The 17,651-nt window shown below is 38.3% G+C and overlaps 1 protein-coding gene and 1 pseudogene across 1 annotated transcript in view; both read right to left on the reverse strand.

Annotated features, from left to right (window-relative positions):
• The window catches only part of DLC1 (DLC1 Rho GTPase activating protein), a 339,270-nt gene that overhangs the window by 206,563 nt on the left and 115,056 nt on the right, over positions 1-17,651 (reverse strand).
• LOC126008155 (uncharacterized) lies at positions 16,045-16,162 on the reverse strand (annotated as a pseudogene).

The following is a 17,651-nucleotide window of genomic DNA, read 5'->3' on the forward strand; positions in this document are numbered from 1 at the left end:
AACTATTGATAGCTTATAGCTCGCATTGTGCTCAAGGTTAACTCCTGGAAGTGTTAGGAGGCCATATTTAATACAGGAAATTTGAATCATGGCTGGCTACATGAAAGTCAGGCAAGTCCCTATATCCCATACTCTCTCTTGCCTGCTTTTTGTTTTGAGGTGGTGCTCAGGGGTTACTCCTCGCTCTATGCTCATGGTGTGCTCCTGGAAGTGTTCAGGGAACCATATGTGATGCCAGAAATTGAACCAGAAATTAAAATTAGTTGGATGTAAGGCAAGTGCCTTTACCCCTATAAAACTACTCTCTTTGTTAATTGTACTGGACATAGATCATGAGGCAGTAATGTGTTTTAACTTCCTAGTTATTTAAATCTCTGTGCCTGTGGAAGCATATTCCAAGGGAAAAGTCCCCATATAAAATTCTAGTTTTAGGGGTCAAAGAGATAGTACAGCAGGTGCTTGCTTTCTTGTGGCCAGCCTATGTTTGATCTTGGCACCACATATGGTCCCCTGAGTCTACCAGGAATGATCCTTGAGTGCAGAGCCAGGAGTGAGTCTTGAGTGTAAAGCCAAGAGTGATCCCTGAACATTTCTGGATGTAGCCCCAAAGCTTATGGTATTAATCCACAAAGTACCACTAAAGTGCCCATGACTCTCCACCATTGACTCCATGTCATGTCTGGTCTGATCTTTTTCTCCCATTTTCTCCAACTGCTTGGTAATCAGTTTTATAATTCGAGGCCAATGGTTTGTCATTGTCTATTCCCTGTTTTTTTTGTTTTGTTTTGTTTTGTTGGTTTTGGTTTTGGTTTTTTTTTGTTTTTCTCTCTATAAATAACACCCTAGTTAGTATTAGTCTTCCCGAATTTATTTTGAAACAAAGCACATAGACTCCTTCTCTCTCTTTTTCTTTTTCTTTTTTTCTCTCTCTCATCTTCTCCATCTTTAAAATTGGGTTGAGCACCTTGAGGTATGCATGCTGACTCATTTCCTACTCAAATTGTACTGTCCTGATTTATGTGGGCCATTGGTTGACAAATATCTTGAAGGATTGACAGCATGAGCAAGCTTCTAGGTTTGGAAAGTGGAGGATGAAAAAAAAAAGGGTAAGAAACTATTCTCGAAGGAGAAAGCACAGCAATGGAACACCATTTCAAAACATTTCAAAATACCATTTTTTTTTTCAAAATACCATTTTAAAAGTGATAAGTTCCATGGTAGAAATGTATGTGTATAATTTCTTAGGGGAACATAAATGAGAAAAAAGTTGCTTGGATTCCTAACTTCTGCTAGATATAACTAAAATCCCAATCAAAGATCTGCTACTATGTTAGAGAATACACTTGTTACCATAAGTATCAACAGATGATTATATGAATTATGCAATATAACTGAAGAAAGATCTTTCTATACTTAAACAACAACAAAAAAGGAGAAATAAGACAATAAAATATATTTGTTGAGCCCCTATGGCATATCAAAAACTCTGTATTAGCACTATATATGACTAGTGTAAGGCACAATGATCTTTTTGGAAATGAGATAGCAATATAGAAAAGAGACTAGAAAAATGTCAGCACATAAAACAAACAAACTAAAATTTATATCCAGAGCTGTCTGGATCCAAAGTTTGTAAGCTCACCCAATCAACTTGACTAGCAGTAAATTAATAAAAGTGATTTGTAGTAAAGATGGCCATTAGTGTTATCTAGATTGCATGATACTCAGTCAAAGCTCTTTAAAACACTCAAATAAAATCATCAATTGTGTCTAGGATGTTGAAGAAGCCCAAGTCTGATGGGTGATCTCAGGTCTGGAGACTAAAGGCCACTGTACCAGGGGCACTAGGGCCTCTTCAATATATATATATATATATATATATATATATATATATATATATATATATATATATATTAATGACAGGGCACTTGGTCTCCAAAATGTCTAAGTGACCCTTTTTTTTTTTCTACTCTGTGTCTTTCCAGGGTAATAAAATTTTAGTTTTTACTCTTTTTTTTTTTTCTTTGTGGTTTTTGGGCCACACCCGGCAGTGTTCAGGGGTTACTCCTGGCTGTCTGCTCATAAATAGCTCCTGGCAGGCACGGGGGACCATATGGGACACTGGGATTCGAACCAACCACCTATGGTCCTGGATTGACTGCTTGCAAGACAAACGCTGCTGTGCTATCTCTCCGGGCCCAGTTTTACTTTTTAAATTAAATTTTGGACTGTGGTTTACAGAGCTCCTGCATAATAGTAATTTCTAGCATTCATTATTCCACCATGAATGTAAAATTCCCTCTAATCTTATCAGTTTCCCAACTTCCCTGAAACTTGCCCATGGCAGATAGGCTTAATATTTTGTGTTTTACTACTGAAAAATCAGACTTAAAATTATTGGAGTCCAAAAATTTGCTAATCGGTTATGCTGGACTGGCTCATAAGGTGATAGCAGCCTTTCATAGGGGTCCTCTGAAGTGCCCAGTGAGATCAGCTGCAAGGTGCATATATCCATGAGTTTTTCCTAGTGCTTGGACTTTTTTTTTTTTTTTCGAGAGTTACATGAGTCTATGGCATTGGCCTCTTGCTCAGACATGATAGAAGGCTCTGGTTTATGAATAGATGTGGCTGCCAGACATGTGGAAGTACAGAGATTTGGCATTGGGGGGTGGTAGACACAGCTCCTCCTGGCTCCAAAGATCCCAGGATATACTTTTAGTTCTTCATTGCAACTAATCTCAGGAAGTGTTGGGGAAAACCCCTATGTTTATAAATGTTCAATTTTATTAGGACAGATGATCAATAAACTTAACCTATGAGATTTATGTGTTGTATTTATTTAAAAAATAATCATAAATGAAAATTTTATTTCAGACTATTGGAAAGGGAAGTACAGCCAAGTGTTTGCAGTAAGATAGATTTTAATTGCAAATTTGACCATTACCCAAATTAGGGGCTGGACCCTAATTGCTAAAAACCCATTAAGTTCAATTTTCACAGTAAGGCTATTTTAGTTTCGTGTGGAATAAGGGTAGTCACATATCATGTGCACGGTATGAAACAATTTTAATACTCAGTTTAAAAATTTTAATTTTTATGTGCTTTCTAGCCATCAGAATGCCCCAATGGGAGAGCAAAGAGAAACATTTAAACAAATTCTTTAATTAAATTATTGTGAAATACACAGTTACAAAGTTGTTCATGATTGAATTTTAGTCATAAAGTTCAGGCGCAATTTCATAAGTGCACATTTCCTGCCACCATTGTCCCGTTTCCCTCCTGCAATCCCCACTACCTATCTCTGTGACAGACCCTTTTCTCCTATTCTTTTTTTCCTTTTAGACACTGTGGTTTGTAATATTGTTACTGAAAGGGTATCATGCATATTACTTTATATTCTTTTTGGGGGGTGGTCACATTAAGCTTAAACCTGGTTTGCTATGAGCAAAGCAAAAGCCCTACCTGCTGTACATAGCTCCAGCCTACAGTTTATCTCCTTTTGGCACCCAGTAAAAAGGACTTTTTAGAACCTACTTTTTATAGAACAATTTCTCAAGTTTTAGTTCCACAAATTTCAAATAATCCCAGCATGATGTGACCTTGACACGTTAGGGAATATGTGATATATGTGATAATAATTGTTATCTCAGTTTGGCAGATGTATAGTACCCAGAAGTACTTTGGTATTTTCCAAGATCAAATTGGGAATTGAACAAAAAGTAATGATAATATAATAGTGATTTATACTTTCACAGATCCTGAATTGTTCCCTTGTCTATTGGCAGAGTCGCTTTCTGATTTCTTGGGAAGTTGGCTGTTCTTTCAGATCCCTGAAGAGCAGAGATTATTATCTATTAAGATGGAGATTCTTGTCTCCAATGACTTAATACTTTCCATCTAAGAAAATCATGAAATTTTAGCATTATTAAATTTATTTAATTGTGTACAATTTATAAAATTTATCTTTTTATTGTAAACATGTGTTAATTTTGTAGGCTGTCTAGGCCCCCCCCCCCCTTTTTAAGCTAATGTTAGGGACCCTTTCATTTCCAAGCCTATATAACAAAAATCAACTAGTCTTAAAACCACTTCTATTTGCTGGTGAAACTTATTGAAGCCTTTTTTGAGCAATTGAAACATTAAGGACTGCTCATGACACTAAAAGTTTCTTTCAAAGTATTAAAAATAAAGATGGAAAGTGGAAGGTATTTTTGTATTTTGTTTGTTTGTTTGGTTTTGGTTTTGGGGCTACACCCAGTGATGCTCAGAGGTTACTCTTGGCTATGCACTCAGAAATCGCTCCTGGCTTGGGGACCATATGGGACACCAGGAGATCCAACCGCAGTCCATCCTAGGTCATCGAGAGCAAGGCAAATGCCCTACCTTTGTGCCATCACTCTGCCCCCCCTTTTTGAGTCGCTGCCTTGATTTGATCTGGATTTTTAGTCAAGGGGGAAAATTATTCAAATCCCATTTGCCTCAAATCCCAATGAATGATCTAATTTTTGCAATAGAAAGCAGTCTAACGGAATCATATACCTATCATAGTATGAGAGAATTTGTAAAAAAGTTATATTTCTGAAAAGATGTACTTCATTATTACATGTCCAAAAGCCTAAGACAAGGAGAATTTGCACTTTGAAATCTGAAATTCTGTGTGTAAATTATTTTCTCTGATGAATAACACTTAGTCTATAAACTATCTACTGCAAATAACTGGTTTTGCTTAGAAATGCTTAGTTATGTGGAGCCATAGCACAGTGGTAGGGCATTTGCCTTGCATACAGCTAACCTGAGATGGACCCGGGATCAATCTTTGGCATCCTATATGATCCCCTGAGCCTGCCTGAAGCAATTTCTGAGCACAAAGCCAGAGTACCTACCACCTGAGTATCACCTGGTGTGATTCCCTCCTGTCAAAAAAAGAAATGTTTACTTAACAGCCTTCTTTAGTACATTTGCCCTGGTGGTAACTGATAGTTACAAGTGGTCATTTTACTTTCTTTTTTTTTACTTAAAACTCTAGCAATTCAGCCTCCGCCATGTCAAAGGCCTTCTTAACCAGGCCTAGGGGAGGTGCAGGACTTGGATGACCCCAGCACACCTCTACCGCCTTGCTCCAGATCTCCAGGGCTTCCCCTGGGCCACATGCCTGGGCAAGCCAGCGAGGTGGGTCCCTTGGAAGAGCTTGACGGTTACCCTAAGCTTAACTTGTAGGTGTTGAGAGTTGCTTGGTTGCACTAAAGCAGTCACTGGTAATTTCTTACCAATCTATATGTTCAAAACTGCACGGGGGCTAGTGCCTCCGCATGCACAATATACATTAATAGTACTCCCTATCCTTGAATTATGTTTTTGTGTATGCAGAATGTCCATTTTGTACTCTGCCCTTTTGCACACCCTTACAAAAGCTCATTTTTCTCTTTAACTCTCTCACCCCCTACCATCATTACTTCACATTTACCCTTTTTAACTTCAGTACTGCAGAGTCCTAAGTCACAGACCAGAGTGGTGTACTGGAGTTAACACCCCCCCCCAACTATTTCAAAAGGCATAAAATGGACACATATGTCTTTTCAACATTTTATGTGTTTTTTTGACAACTATAGCTCTTGCTGAATATTTTCTTATACAGTGACGATTTTCCCCATTTTTATATTTTCTTTTCTTTGTGAACTGTTCAGTAGGGAATTTGATGAAAGAGTCCTTCAGTTTAATGCTTATGTTTGAACCAAGTCACAGGGATTGTTGGACGTGTTCTTACGCCCCCATATGCACCGAAAATGCCATGTGGCTTTATTTCTTGTTTGCATAGGCACATTAAAACGGGAAAATACTATACATACAAATAAGTTCTTATCTAATAGAGATGGGAACACACAAATCTTGTAGTGCAATGGGACCTTATACCCTGAACATTGACATAATGACCTGGCACAGGCCTCAGAAGAATGGACATTCTCCACTCACCCCCGGACCAGGGAATTCATCCATGAAACATGCAAGTTTGTCTATAAAGTCACCTGGAAGCAATCCTCTACCAGGGAAGACCCTACCGCTGCTCTGACATCGACCTACTCAAAAGAGACTTCCCTTAACACTGAGAAGACTTAACAACAACAACGACCTGCTTACTGGACAGGGCTTTCTGCATTGCCCTTTAATTGTGAAGTGAAACTAGAAGATGCTCCACACCAGCCTGACTTTAATGTAGGATATGCAGATTACAGGATCTTTAATACCTGATTCCAACAAAAGAGACTGCATGAAAAATAAAACTGTATTGGCACTACAGACAATGACTTGGATTGAACAAACTAGTTTGCCTGGAGTCTAGAGTTGGTCTTATGCCAGGAAACTTCAGGGGTAGGGTCTCCTTGTATTTAGGCCAAGGCTTTTCCTTTCCATGTCCCTCATATTTTGGTGGGCCTATGCAAACAATATTTGCCACTCTAACACAATTTTTACTGTGCTCCTTTGACTCTAAACCTAAAAAAAACTTAAACTTTTGATGTTAACTTAAACTAATATGCATGTGCATGAAAATGTAAAAAAATACTATGTCTTCAATGTTTAAAGAGTCACATAAGAGCATAAAAACCGGCTAACCTTTGCAAAAGCTGGCTCCCTGTGTGTGACACCAGGCGGGGAAAATCCGCGAAAGTACACCGGCCCAGTGGGGCTCAGCTGTGAAAGACTGTGAGTGTGACCTGTCTATGTCTGTCTACTGTCCTCTTGCATGAAACTCTTGCGAGTGGGGCAAAAAGAGCCTCCAGAAACCTCGCTCGCCCAGACGCCATTTTCAGGGAGGGACTTCAGAGCATAAAAACTGGCTAACCTTTGCAAAAGCTGGCTCCCTGTGTGTGACACCAGGCGGGGAAAATCCGCGAAAGTACACCGGCCCAGTGGGGCTCAACTGTGAAAGACTGTGAGTGTGACCTGTCTATGTCTGTCGACTGTCCTCTTGCGTGAAACTCTTGCGAGTGGGGCAAAAAGAGCCTCCAGAAACCTCGCTCGCCCAGACGCCATTTTCAGGGAGGGACTTCAGAGCATAAAAACCGGCTAACCTTTGCAAAAGCTGGCTCCCTGTGTGTGACACCAGGCGGGGAAAATCCGCGAAAGTACACCGGCCCAGTGGGGCTCAACTGTGAAAGACTGTGAGTGTGACCTGTCTATGTCTGTCGACTGTCCTCTTGCGTGAAACTCTTGCGAGTGGGGCAAAAAGAGGCTCAGAGGAGCACGGCCGCTCCGCTTCGCTACGCGGCCGTGCACTCTTTCTAAGGAAAGAACTCCATTGCAACAAGAAGGAAAAATCACACTAAGAACGGCGCTATATCACAGAAGCAAACATTTCTCTCTGGACTGTCTTCTCTGTTGCATGCTCGGGCCTAAGATTTGACCCAGTGTGAGGCTTCATTCACGGAGGACTCCCCTCCCTTAGAGGCAAGTCAGCCCATCCAGAAAGGGAGGAGCCAGAGGAGTGTACTGCCTACATCATATAGACAATGAATACCACCACAACACGTAAAAAAACCCACAATACAAGTGTGACAATGGGGAAACAACACAGGCCAGCATCAGACATAGAGAATAAAGATGACAATTCTGAGGACCAGATAATGACTGAACAACTAATCAACCTCTCAGATAAGGACTTTAGACTAGCAATATGGAAGGTGCTCAACAGACTCCAAGAAACCATGGATCGAGTTGAACAGAACACTAATAAGAACCAAGAAAATATGAAGGCAGAAATGACAAAACTCCAAACTGAAATAACATGTCAACTAACAGGACTGAAAAAGTCAGTAAACGAAGTGAATGACAAAATGGATAAGCTCTGGGACAGGGTATCAGAAGCTGAGAATAGACTTGGTACTGTGGAAGATGAGATACATAACAATTCCATACAGCAGGAGAGATTGGACAAAAAACTTAAAGCAAATGAGCAGACAATGGAAAAATTAGTCAAAGAATGGGAACAGACGAAAATAGAAGTCTATGATAAGATCAACAGAAACAACTTAAGAATCATTGGAGTCCCAGAGACCCAGGAAGAAAATTTCCAGGAAGAATCAATGGTCAAGAACATCATTAAAGAGAAACTTCCAGAGCTAAAGAATATATGTGATCAAATCCTGCATGCCCGAAGAGTACCAACCAAAAGAGACCCCAGAAAAACCACCCCAAGACACATCCTAGTCACAATGACAAATCCCACAGATAGAGACAGAATTCTGAAAACAGCAAGATCAAAAGGGGAAATCATGTTCAAGCAAGCTTCCCTGAGATTTACAGCAGACCTGTCACCAGAAACGCTCAATGCCAGAAAGCAGTGGTGGGATACTGTGACAAGACTGAATGAAATGAATGCTTCACCCAGAATACTATACCCAGCAAAACTCACTTTCCGGTTTGATGGAAGAATACATGGTTTCACAGACAAAAAACAGCTCAGAAACTTCACAGACACAAAACCAGTCTTAAGAGAAAAACTGAAAGACCTAATCTAAGACAAGACTACCCAAAAGACACACCAAATTTTGAAATAAAGATGGCGTTAAATCCCAGGACAATTCTTTCTCTCAACGTCAATGGACTAAATGCACCAGTTAAGAGACACAGAGTGGCTAAATGGATCAAAAAACTCAATCCAACCTTCTGCTGCCTACAAGAAACGCACCTGAATAGTCAGAACAAACATAGACTCAAAATAAAAGGCTGGAGAAAAGTTATCCAAGCAAACAACACCCATAAAAAAGCTGGAGTGGCCATACTAATATCAGATCATGCAAACTTTATACTCAGGAAGGTTGTAAGGGACAAAGACGGACATTTTATATTAATCAAGGGGTACGTAGAGCAGGAAGAATTCACTCTCCTAAACATATATGCACCGAATGAGGGGCCAGCAAAATATTTAATACAACTGTTGACAAATCTGAAAAATAATATCAACAACAACACAATAATTGTAGGGGACCTTAACACGGCCTTGTCAACACTGGACAGGTCAACCAGACTGAAACCCAACAAGAATATACTAGACCTGAGGAGAGAAATGGAAGAAAGAGGCCTAGTGGATATATATAGGACACTCCATCCCCAGAAACCTGGATACACATTCTTCTCCAATGTACATGGGACATTCTCCAGGATAGACTACATGCTGGCACATAAAACATACCTCCATAAGATCAAGAGAATAGAAATTTTGCAGACTACCTTCGCTGACCACAAGGCTCTGAAATTATTTGTGAACTCCAAAGGGACTCAGAAGAAACACTTTAACACCTGGAAGTTAAACAGCCTCATGCTCAATAACCAGTGGGTCCGAGATGAAATCAAGGAGGAAATCAAAAGGTTCCTGGAAACAAATGAAAATAAAGACACAAACTCTCAGAACCTATGGGACACAGCAAAAGCAGTACTGAGAGGAAAATTTATAGCTTTGCAAGCACACATCAGGAAGGAAGAAGGAGCTTACCTGAGTAGCTTAATGACACAGCTAATAGAACTAGAAAATGCTCAACAAAAGGACCCAAGAATAGGAAGACAGAAGGAAATAACAAAGCTGAGAGCAGAAATCAACGAAGTGGAAACTCAAAAAACAATCCGAAAGATCAACGAAAGCAGAAGTTGGTTCTTTGAAAAAATAAACAAGATTGATAGACCACTGGCAAACCTAACAAAGAAAGAGAGAGAGAGAAACTTGATAACTCGTATCAGGAATGAAAAAGGAGAGATCACTACTGATATGACAGAGATTCAAAGGGTAATCAGAAACTACTTTGAAAAACTCTACGCCACTAAAAATGAGAACCTGGAAGAAATGGATAAATTCTTGGACTCTTATAATCTTCCACGGTTGAAGGAAGAGGATGTAGCATATCTAAACACCCCCATCACCATTGATGAAATTAAAACAGTAATCAAATGTCTGCCGAAAAACAAAAGCCCAGGTCCAGATGGATTCACTAATGAATTCTATCAAACTTTCCAAGAGGAACTACTGCCAATCTTGGCAAGACTCTTTCATGAAATTGAACAAACAGAAACACTTCCAAATAGCTTTTATGAAGCCAACATCACCTTGATACCTAAACCAGACAGAGACGCTACCAAAAAAGAAAATTACAGACCAATATCACTGATGAATGCAGATGCAAAGATCCTCAACAAAATCCTGGCAAATAGGATTCAATGCCTCGTTAAGAAGATCATCCACTACGATCAAGTAGGTTTCATCCCAGGAATGCAAGGCTGGTTTAACATCCGTAAATCTATCAACATAATACACAACATCAATAACAAGAAAAATAAAAACCACATGATCATATCAATAGATGCAGAGAAAGCATTTGATAAGGTCCAACACCCATTCTTGATCAAAACTCTCAGCAAGATGGGAATGGAGGGAACCTTTCTCAATATAGTGAAGGCCATCTACCACAAGCCAGTGGCAAATATTATCCTCAATGGAGAAAAACTGAAAGCCTTCCCTCTAAATTCTGGCACAAGACAAGGCTGTCCTCTCTCACCACTCCTATTCAACATAGCACTGGAAGTACTTGCTATAGCGATTAGGCAAGAAAAGGATATCAAGGGAATCCAGATAGGAAAGGAAGAAGTCAAGCTCTCACTGTTTGCAGATGACATGATACTCTACTTAGAAAACCCTAAAGACTCTATCAAAAAGCTTCTAGAAACAATAGACTCATATAGCAAGGTGGCAGGCTACAAAATTAACACACAAAAATCAATGGCCTTTCTATATACCAATAGTAATAAGGATGGAATGGACATTAAGAAAACAACCCCATTCACAATAGTACCACACAAACTCAAATATCTTGGAATCAACTTGACTAAATATGTGAAGGACCTATACAAAGAAAACTATAAAACTCTGCTCCAAGAAATAAGAGAGGACACACGGAAATGGAAACACATACCCTGCTCATGGATTGGCAGGATTAACATCATCAAAATGTCAATACTCCCCAAGGCATTATACAGATTTAATGCCATCCCTCTAAAGATACCCATGACATTCTTCAAAGAAGTGGATCAGACACTTTTGAAATTCATTTGGAACAATAAACACCCTCGAATAGCTAAAGCAATCATTGGGAAAAAGAATATGGGAGGAATTACTTTTCCCAACTTTAAACTGTACTACAAAGCAACAGTTATCAAAACAGCATGGTATTGGAATAAGGATAGGTCCTCAGATCAGTGGAATAGGCTTGAATACTCAGAAAATGTTCCCCAGAGATACAACCATCTAATTTTTGATAAAGGAGCAGGAAATCCTAAATGGAGCAGGGAAAGCCTCTTCAACAAGTGGTGTTGGCACAATTGGATAGCCACTTGCAAAAAATTAAACTTAGACCCCCAGCTAACATCATGTACAAAGGTAAAATCCAAATGGATTAAAGACCTCGATATCAGCCCCAAAACCATAAGATATATAGAACAGCACATAGGCAAAACACTACAGGACATTACAGGCATCTTCAAGGAGGAAACTGCACTCTCCAAGCAAGTGAAAGCAGAGATTAACAGATGGGAATATATTAAGCTGAGAAGCTTCTGCACCTCAAAGGAAATAGTGCCCAGGATACAAGAGCCACCCACTGAGTGGGAGAAACTATTCACCCAATACCCATCAGATAAGGGGCTAATCTCCAAAATATACAAGGCACTGACAGAACTTTACAAGAAAAAAACATCTAACCCCATCAAAAAATGGGGAGAAGAAATGAACAGACACTTTGACAAAGAAGAAATACGCATGGCCAAAAGACACATGAAAAAATGTTCCACATCACTAATCATCAGGGAGATGCAAATCAAAACAACGATGAGATACCACCTCACACCCCAGAGAATGGCACACATCACAAAGAATGAGAATAAACAGTGTTGGCGGGGATGTGGAGAGAAAGGAACTCTTATCCACTGCTGGTGGGAATGCTGTCTAGTTCAACCTTTATGGAAAGCGATATGGAGATTCCTCCAAAAACTGGAAATCGAGCTCCCATACGATCCAGCTATACCACTCCTAGGAATATACCCTAGGAACACAAAAATACAATACAAAAACCCCTTCCTTACACCTATATTCATTGCAGCTCTATTTACCATAGCAAGACTCTGGAAACAACCAAGATGCCCTTCAACAGACGAATGGCTAAAGAAACTGTGGTACATATACACAATGGAATATTATGCAGCTGTCAGGAGAGATGAAGTCATGAAATTTTCCTATACATGGATGTACATGGAATCTATTATGCTGAGTGAAATAAGTCAGAGAGAGAGAGAAAAACGCAGAATGGTCTCACTCATCTATGGGTTTTAAGAAAAATGAAAGACACCCTTGTAATAATAATTTTCAGACACAAAAGAGAAAAGAGCTGGAAGTTCCAGCTCACCTCAGGAAGCTCACCACAAAGAGTGATGAGTTTAGTTAGAGAAATAACTACATTTTGAACTGTCCTAATATTGAGAATGTCTGAGGGAAATGTAGAGCCTGTTTAGGGTACAGGCGGGGGTTGGGTGGGGAGGAGGGAGATTTGGGACTTGGGTGATGGGAATGTTGCACTGGTGATGGGTGGTGTTCCTTTTATGACTGAAACCCAAACACAATCATGTATGTAATCAAGGTGTTTAAATAAAAAAAAATTATGCATTAAAAAAATAATTTAAATAAAATTAGAAAGTAGATATAATGGATCTTTTAAAATGTGTACCCTTCTTTTCAAGCACCCATGGTAAAACTCATAACTTAAATATATTAGAAAATACAATCCAAAGAGAAGAAATAGCATGTTTCTAGCATAGTATTAAAAGTCAATTTATGGGGCCGAGAAATAGCATGGAAGTAAGGCATTTGCCTTGCAGGCAGAAGAAAAGTGGTTTGAATCCTGGCATCCCATATGGTTCCCCGAGCCTGCCAGGAGCGATTTCTGAGCATAGAGCCAGGATTAACCTCTGAGCGCTGCTGGGTGTAACTCAAAAACAAACCAAAAAAATAAAATAAAATAAAAGTCAATTCATTACAAATCATTAAAAAATTTTAGATTTTAATTTAGACATTAAATATTGTAGGGTACAAGAATAAAAAACAACTGAAATACTTTATATGTATATATATCAGATTAAAGAAACACTTAAATAAAAAATCAAAGAGAGTATATTGGTTAACATATTTATGTTAACTCAAGTAAAGCAGGAAGACAGGAAGACATTTAGAACCTAACTAAAAGAATTAAGAAAAATATATTAAAAAACTTGAGCTAAAAAGAGAATAACAATAGGGCCAATTAAGAAATCCAATGCTGCTTCTTGAAGGAAATAGATAGATGACAAATTATAGGAACCTTTGACTAAATTAACCAAGAATGAATGAATACCATACAATATGAATAGATGCACGTTATGAAAAGTATGTGGGGAAAACAATCTATGACCTATTTTTTTTTTGAAAAATTAGCATGCTGACTTTTTTGTATTTTCTGGATTAAGTACTATATTTCTAGGAAATTGTCAGTGACATTATGGTTTTCTAACTTATTTGCATGATTTAAAGGAAAATTTGTATTTTTCCTTGTAATTATTCATAATATATTTGCACTTATAAAAGTCTTTTCAATTATTCAGAATTTATCTGATTACCTGAAATAGAGAAAAATATAAAGTACCTGAAATAGAGAAAAATATAAAGTTCTTAATATTGAAAGGGCTGGCAATTATTATGCTTGAATTGCATTTTAAGTTGGAAGATATTTTTATCCCCAGGTCACTGGAATGTGAACTCAAAAATTATTTTTATTCTTAGAATTTAGGCATGGTCCATTGCTTCAATTAATGCTGATTTATCCTTTGGACCTTTTAGAATAAACCATAGTTAATAAAAGGGAAACAAAAATGAATAAATAAATAAATAAAGAAAAAAAAATAAAGAGTCACATAAATTTCATGGCTTTAGATTGCTTTGTGTACTGCTAAGAAATGTTATAATGTACTACAATCCAGGGACTTGTGGACAAAGTAATTGTACATGGGTTCTGTTTTATTTTTCTTTCTTTTTTTTTTTTTTTTTTTGTTTTTGGGCCACACCCGGCTATGCTCAGGGGTTACAACTCCTGACTGTCTGCTCAGAAATAGCTCCTGGCAAGCACGGGGGACCATATGGGACACCGGGATTCAAACCAAACACCTTTGATCCTGGATTGGCTGCTTGCAAGGCAAACACCGCTATGCTATCTCTCCGGGCCCATGTTTTATTTTTCTTAATGTTCTTTGACTGTAAGTTCAAAATTTAGGTGTCAGCAAGGGGATTTCTCCTGAGAACTCTGTTTATGGGTGATTGTCCTTCCACTGTAACTTTACCTTGTCCTCATAATTAAATATACAAAAATTAAAAAAAACTCTCGCAATTACATGCAATATGGCTTAGAATTTTGAGATAACCAATGTTAAATCTTTTTATTTTTTTGACCACACCTGGCAGCGCTCAGGGGTTACTCCTGGCTTTTCACTTAGAAATTGCTCCTGGCAAGTTTAGGGGGCCGGCCATAAGGGATGCTGGAATCGCACCTGGGTCCGTCCAGGGTCGGCCATGTATAAGGCAAATGCCCTACTGCTTTGATATCACTCCTGCCCTTCATGTTAAATCTTAAACAGAGTTCTTCATACCGACTGTGAGAAAGGTACTGATGCTTGATAGTCAAATAAATCATGCTGCTAGTTAACTTTTCTTCAAATTGGTAATTTATCCCTAATATGGAGTCAGGAAGAAAATATTGGAATCATAGTATGTAATTCTATATAGTTACTATCTCTTTACATATTTCTTTAAATAGTTCTGCTTTTGTCTTAGACATAAAACATACAAATACAGTAATCCTGGATAAAATTTATAAATAAAAGTGTTTTTATTGAGATTTTTATGTTCAGACACTTTTACTAATGGCAGTTACTGATCAAAGAAGTTCCAACACTATTGCTTTATAGTTTCTGATTCTACTTGTTAGGCACACTTCTGAATAAATGTAGAAATGAAAAAAAAATAATGAAATGAGTATTAGGAGAGCGAGACAGACTTCTTTTTCTTTCTAATGGATGCAGAAATACCACACTATGTCCTTGTTGACTGTTGAAGATCATTATTATTTATGGAGTAACAATGTAGTTCTCTACACAAGTTGAGAAAAAGCAAGCACCTATGAGAAAATTGGACATGGAATGTTTATGCCCTGCCCTCCTGCCTAAAATTCAAAGTGATAATATTTGGAGGCAGGAGCACTTGGGAAGAGATTAACACTGGTAGTAGAACCCTCGTTAACAGGCTTTGCACCATTAGATAAGACTGCCCAAAGAGCTTGTTGGTACTTCTGATACAGACAGCAAGAAGACAGCTAACTATGAACCATCCAATAACTCTGACTAGACATTGAGCTTGAACAGTCCATTCTCCACACTGTAGAAAGAAATTTCTATTTCCTGAGCTACCACCTTTTTATTTTTTTATTTTTATTTTTTAATATTTTTATTTAAGCAACCTAAATACAGATATGATTGTAGTTGGATTTCAATCATATAAAGTACACTCCCCTTCACCAGTACAACATTTCCATCACCAATGCTCCACACCTCTCTCCCCCCCACCTGTATTCGAGACAGGCTTTCTACTTCCCTCATTCATTGACATTGTTATGATAGTTGTCAGTGTACTTATTTTTCAAACTGCACTAACTACTCTTGTGTTGAGCTTCATATCGTGAGCTGGTCCTTCCAGGCCTCATTTCTATTGTCTCTGGCCATTATTACAATAATGTCTTTTATTTTTCTTAAAATCCATAGATGAGTGAGACTATTCTGTGTCTATTTTTCTCCCTCTGACTTTTATCACTCATAATAGATTACATATACATTCATTTATAAGAAAATTTCATGATTTCACCTCTCCTGACAGCTACATAGTATTGTATGGTGTATATGTACCACAGTTTCTTTTCTTTTCTTTTCTTTTTTTAGCTACAGCACCCGGTATTCCCAGGCGGTCTCCCATTCAAGTGCTAACCAGGCCCGACCCCGCTTAGCTTCCGAGATCAGATGAGAACGGCATGTTCAGTGTGGTATGGCTGTAAACATTCCACAGTTTCTTTAACCATTCATCTGTTGAAGGGCATCTTGGTTGTTTCCAGATTCTGGCTATTGTAAATGGCACTGCAATGAATATAGGTTTGAGGAAAGCATTTTTGTATTGTATCTTTTTCTAAGGTATATACCTAGGAGGCTACCACCTTTTTATATTTGGTTAAAGCAACCCTAATAGATCAAGACAGGACAGAAATCAAGATAGATCTTTCTCTTGACCAAGCTGATCTTAGAAAGCATTTTCAAAATTACTCAAGAAGAGTGATCACAAACTCTAGTCCAGTAGAGAGATGGAAACAGAGGAGACAAGAATCCTTGGGAGAGAAGCCTCACTTTTCCTACTGAGGTGGATCATAAAAGTTGAAAAGATCTCATGCAATGGGTAATGGGCAGAATTTGGGACTAAGCTAGTTTTAGAATAGTGACTGCTCCAAACTACAAGCAGAAGTAAACATGATTAGAAGTCAATGAAACAGAAAAAAATAAAGAAGACCAAAAGCTGTTTCTTTGGAAAGATCAATATAATTGGCTAATTTCTAGTCAGATTAATTAGAAATATAAAGACATATAAAGACATATTCACAATATCACTGGAGTAACAGTAAAATGCAAAAATGCAACTGTATTTCCATCCATATGCTAGCTAGTATTTGGGAAGTAGCACAGAATTCTTAGGAAGATGATTTGCTCAAATTCATAAAAGATCTGAGCTCTTTACAAGATAATTTTTCTCTTCTTTTTTAAGAGGGGGACACACATAGTCATGCTCAAAGCTTACCTGGGTCTGCACTCAATAATTGTTCCTGGTGAACTTGGAGGACCTGAATAGGCATCATGCAAGGCAAAGGCTCTACTACCTATTGTTCTATCAAAGAGCCATTTTCTTTACACCTCTAAATTCATGTTATCCTTTCTTTTGCCCAGTCTCTCCTTCCTTTCTAGTACTATAGTATATTGTGTAACAGAACCCTGTTTTGCCTCTTTCCTTTATTTGATAAACAGTTAAGAACGAAGAAAAAGTGTGTTGATTTTAGCAATTGAGGTAATTTCACTGATGAAATAAGCTTTACTAAGTGAAAATTATAATCAGTCTCCAAGGCCTGCTAGATTCTGGACTAATCTCATTTTTCCAGTCCTTTTCTGTCCAAAACACAAGCTCCTCGTTCCAGCTGGCTCAACTGCACAATTGCTTCCCTGTACCTCAATGAGTTCCCATCTTTTTAATTCTGCCAACACCATTTCCTCTTAGAAATGTCTCAGACCTTCTTTTCCAGTCTGCAAGGCTTTATTTTCTCCCCAATTCTCCCTCTGAAGCCTAGGCAATCTCTCCTTTATCTAGATGCTTAGAATCTCTGGAGTTTCTAACCACTTACTTAGCAGTGACCACTTATCTTGCAATCCCAAGGGTGTGTGTGTTCTCAAGGTCTAGAACAAGGAAATCCTGAGACAGCTAAATGGGAGCAGCAGAAAGAACATTACTT

Source organism: Suncus etruscus, chromosome 4, assembly GCF_024139225.1.
Source record: "Suncus etruscus isolate mSunEtr1 chromosome 4, mSunEtr1.pri.cur, whole genome shotgun sequence".
NCBI lineage: Eukaryota > Metazoa > Chordata > Mammalia > Eulipotyphla > Soricidae > Suncus > Suncus etruscus.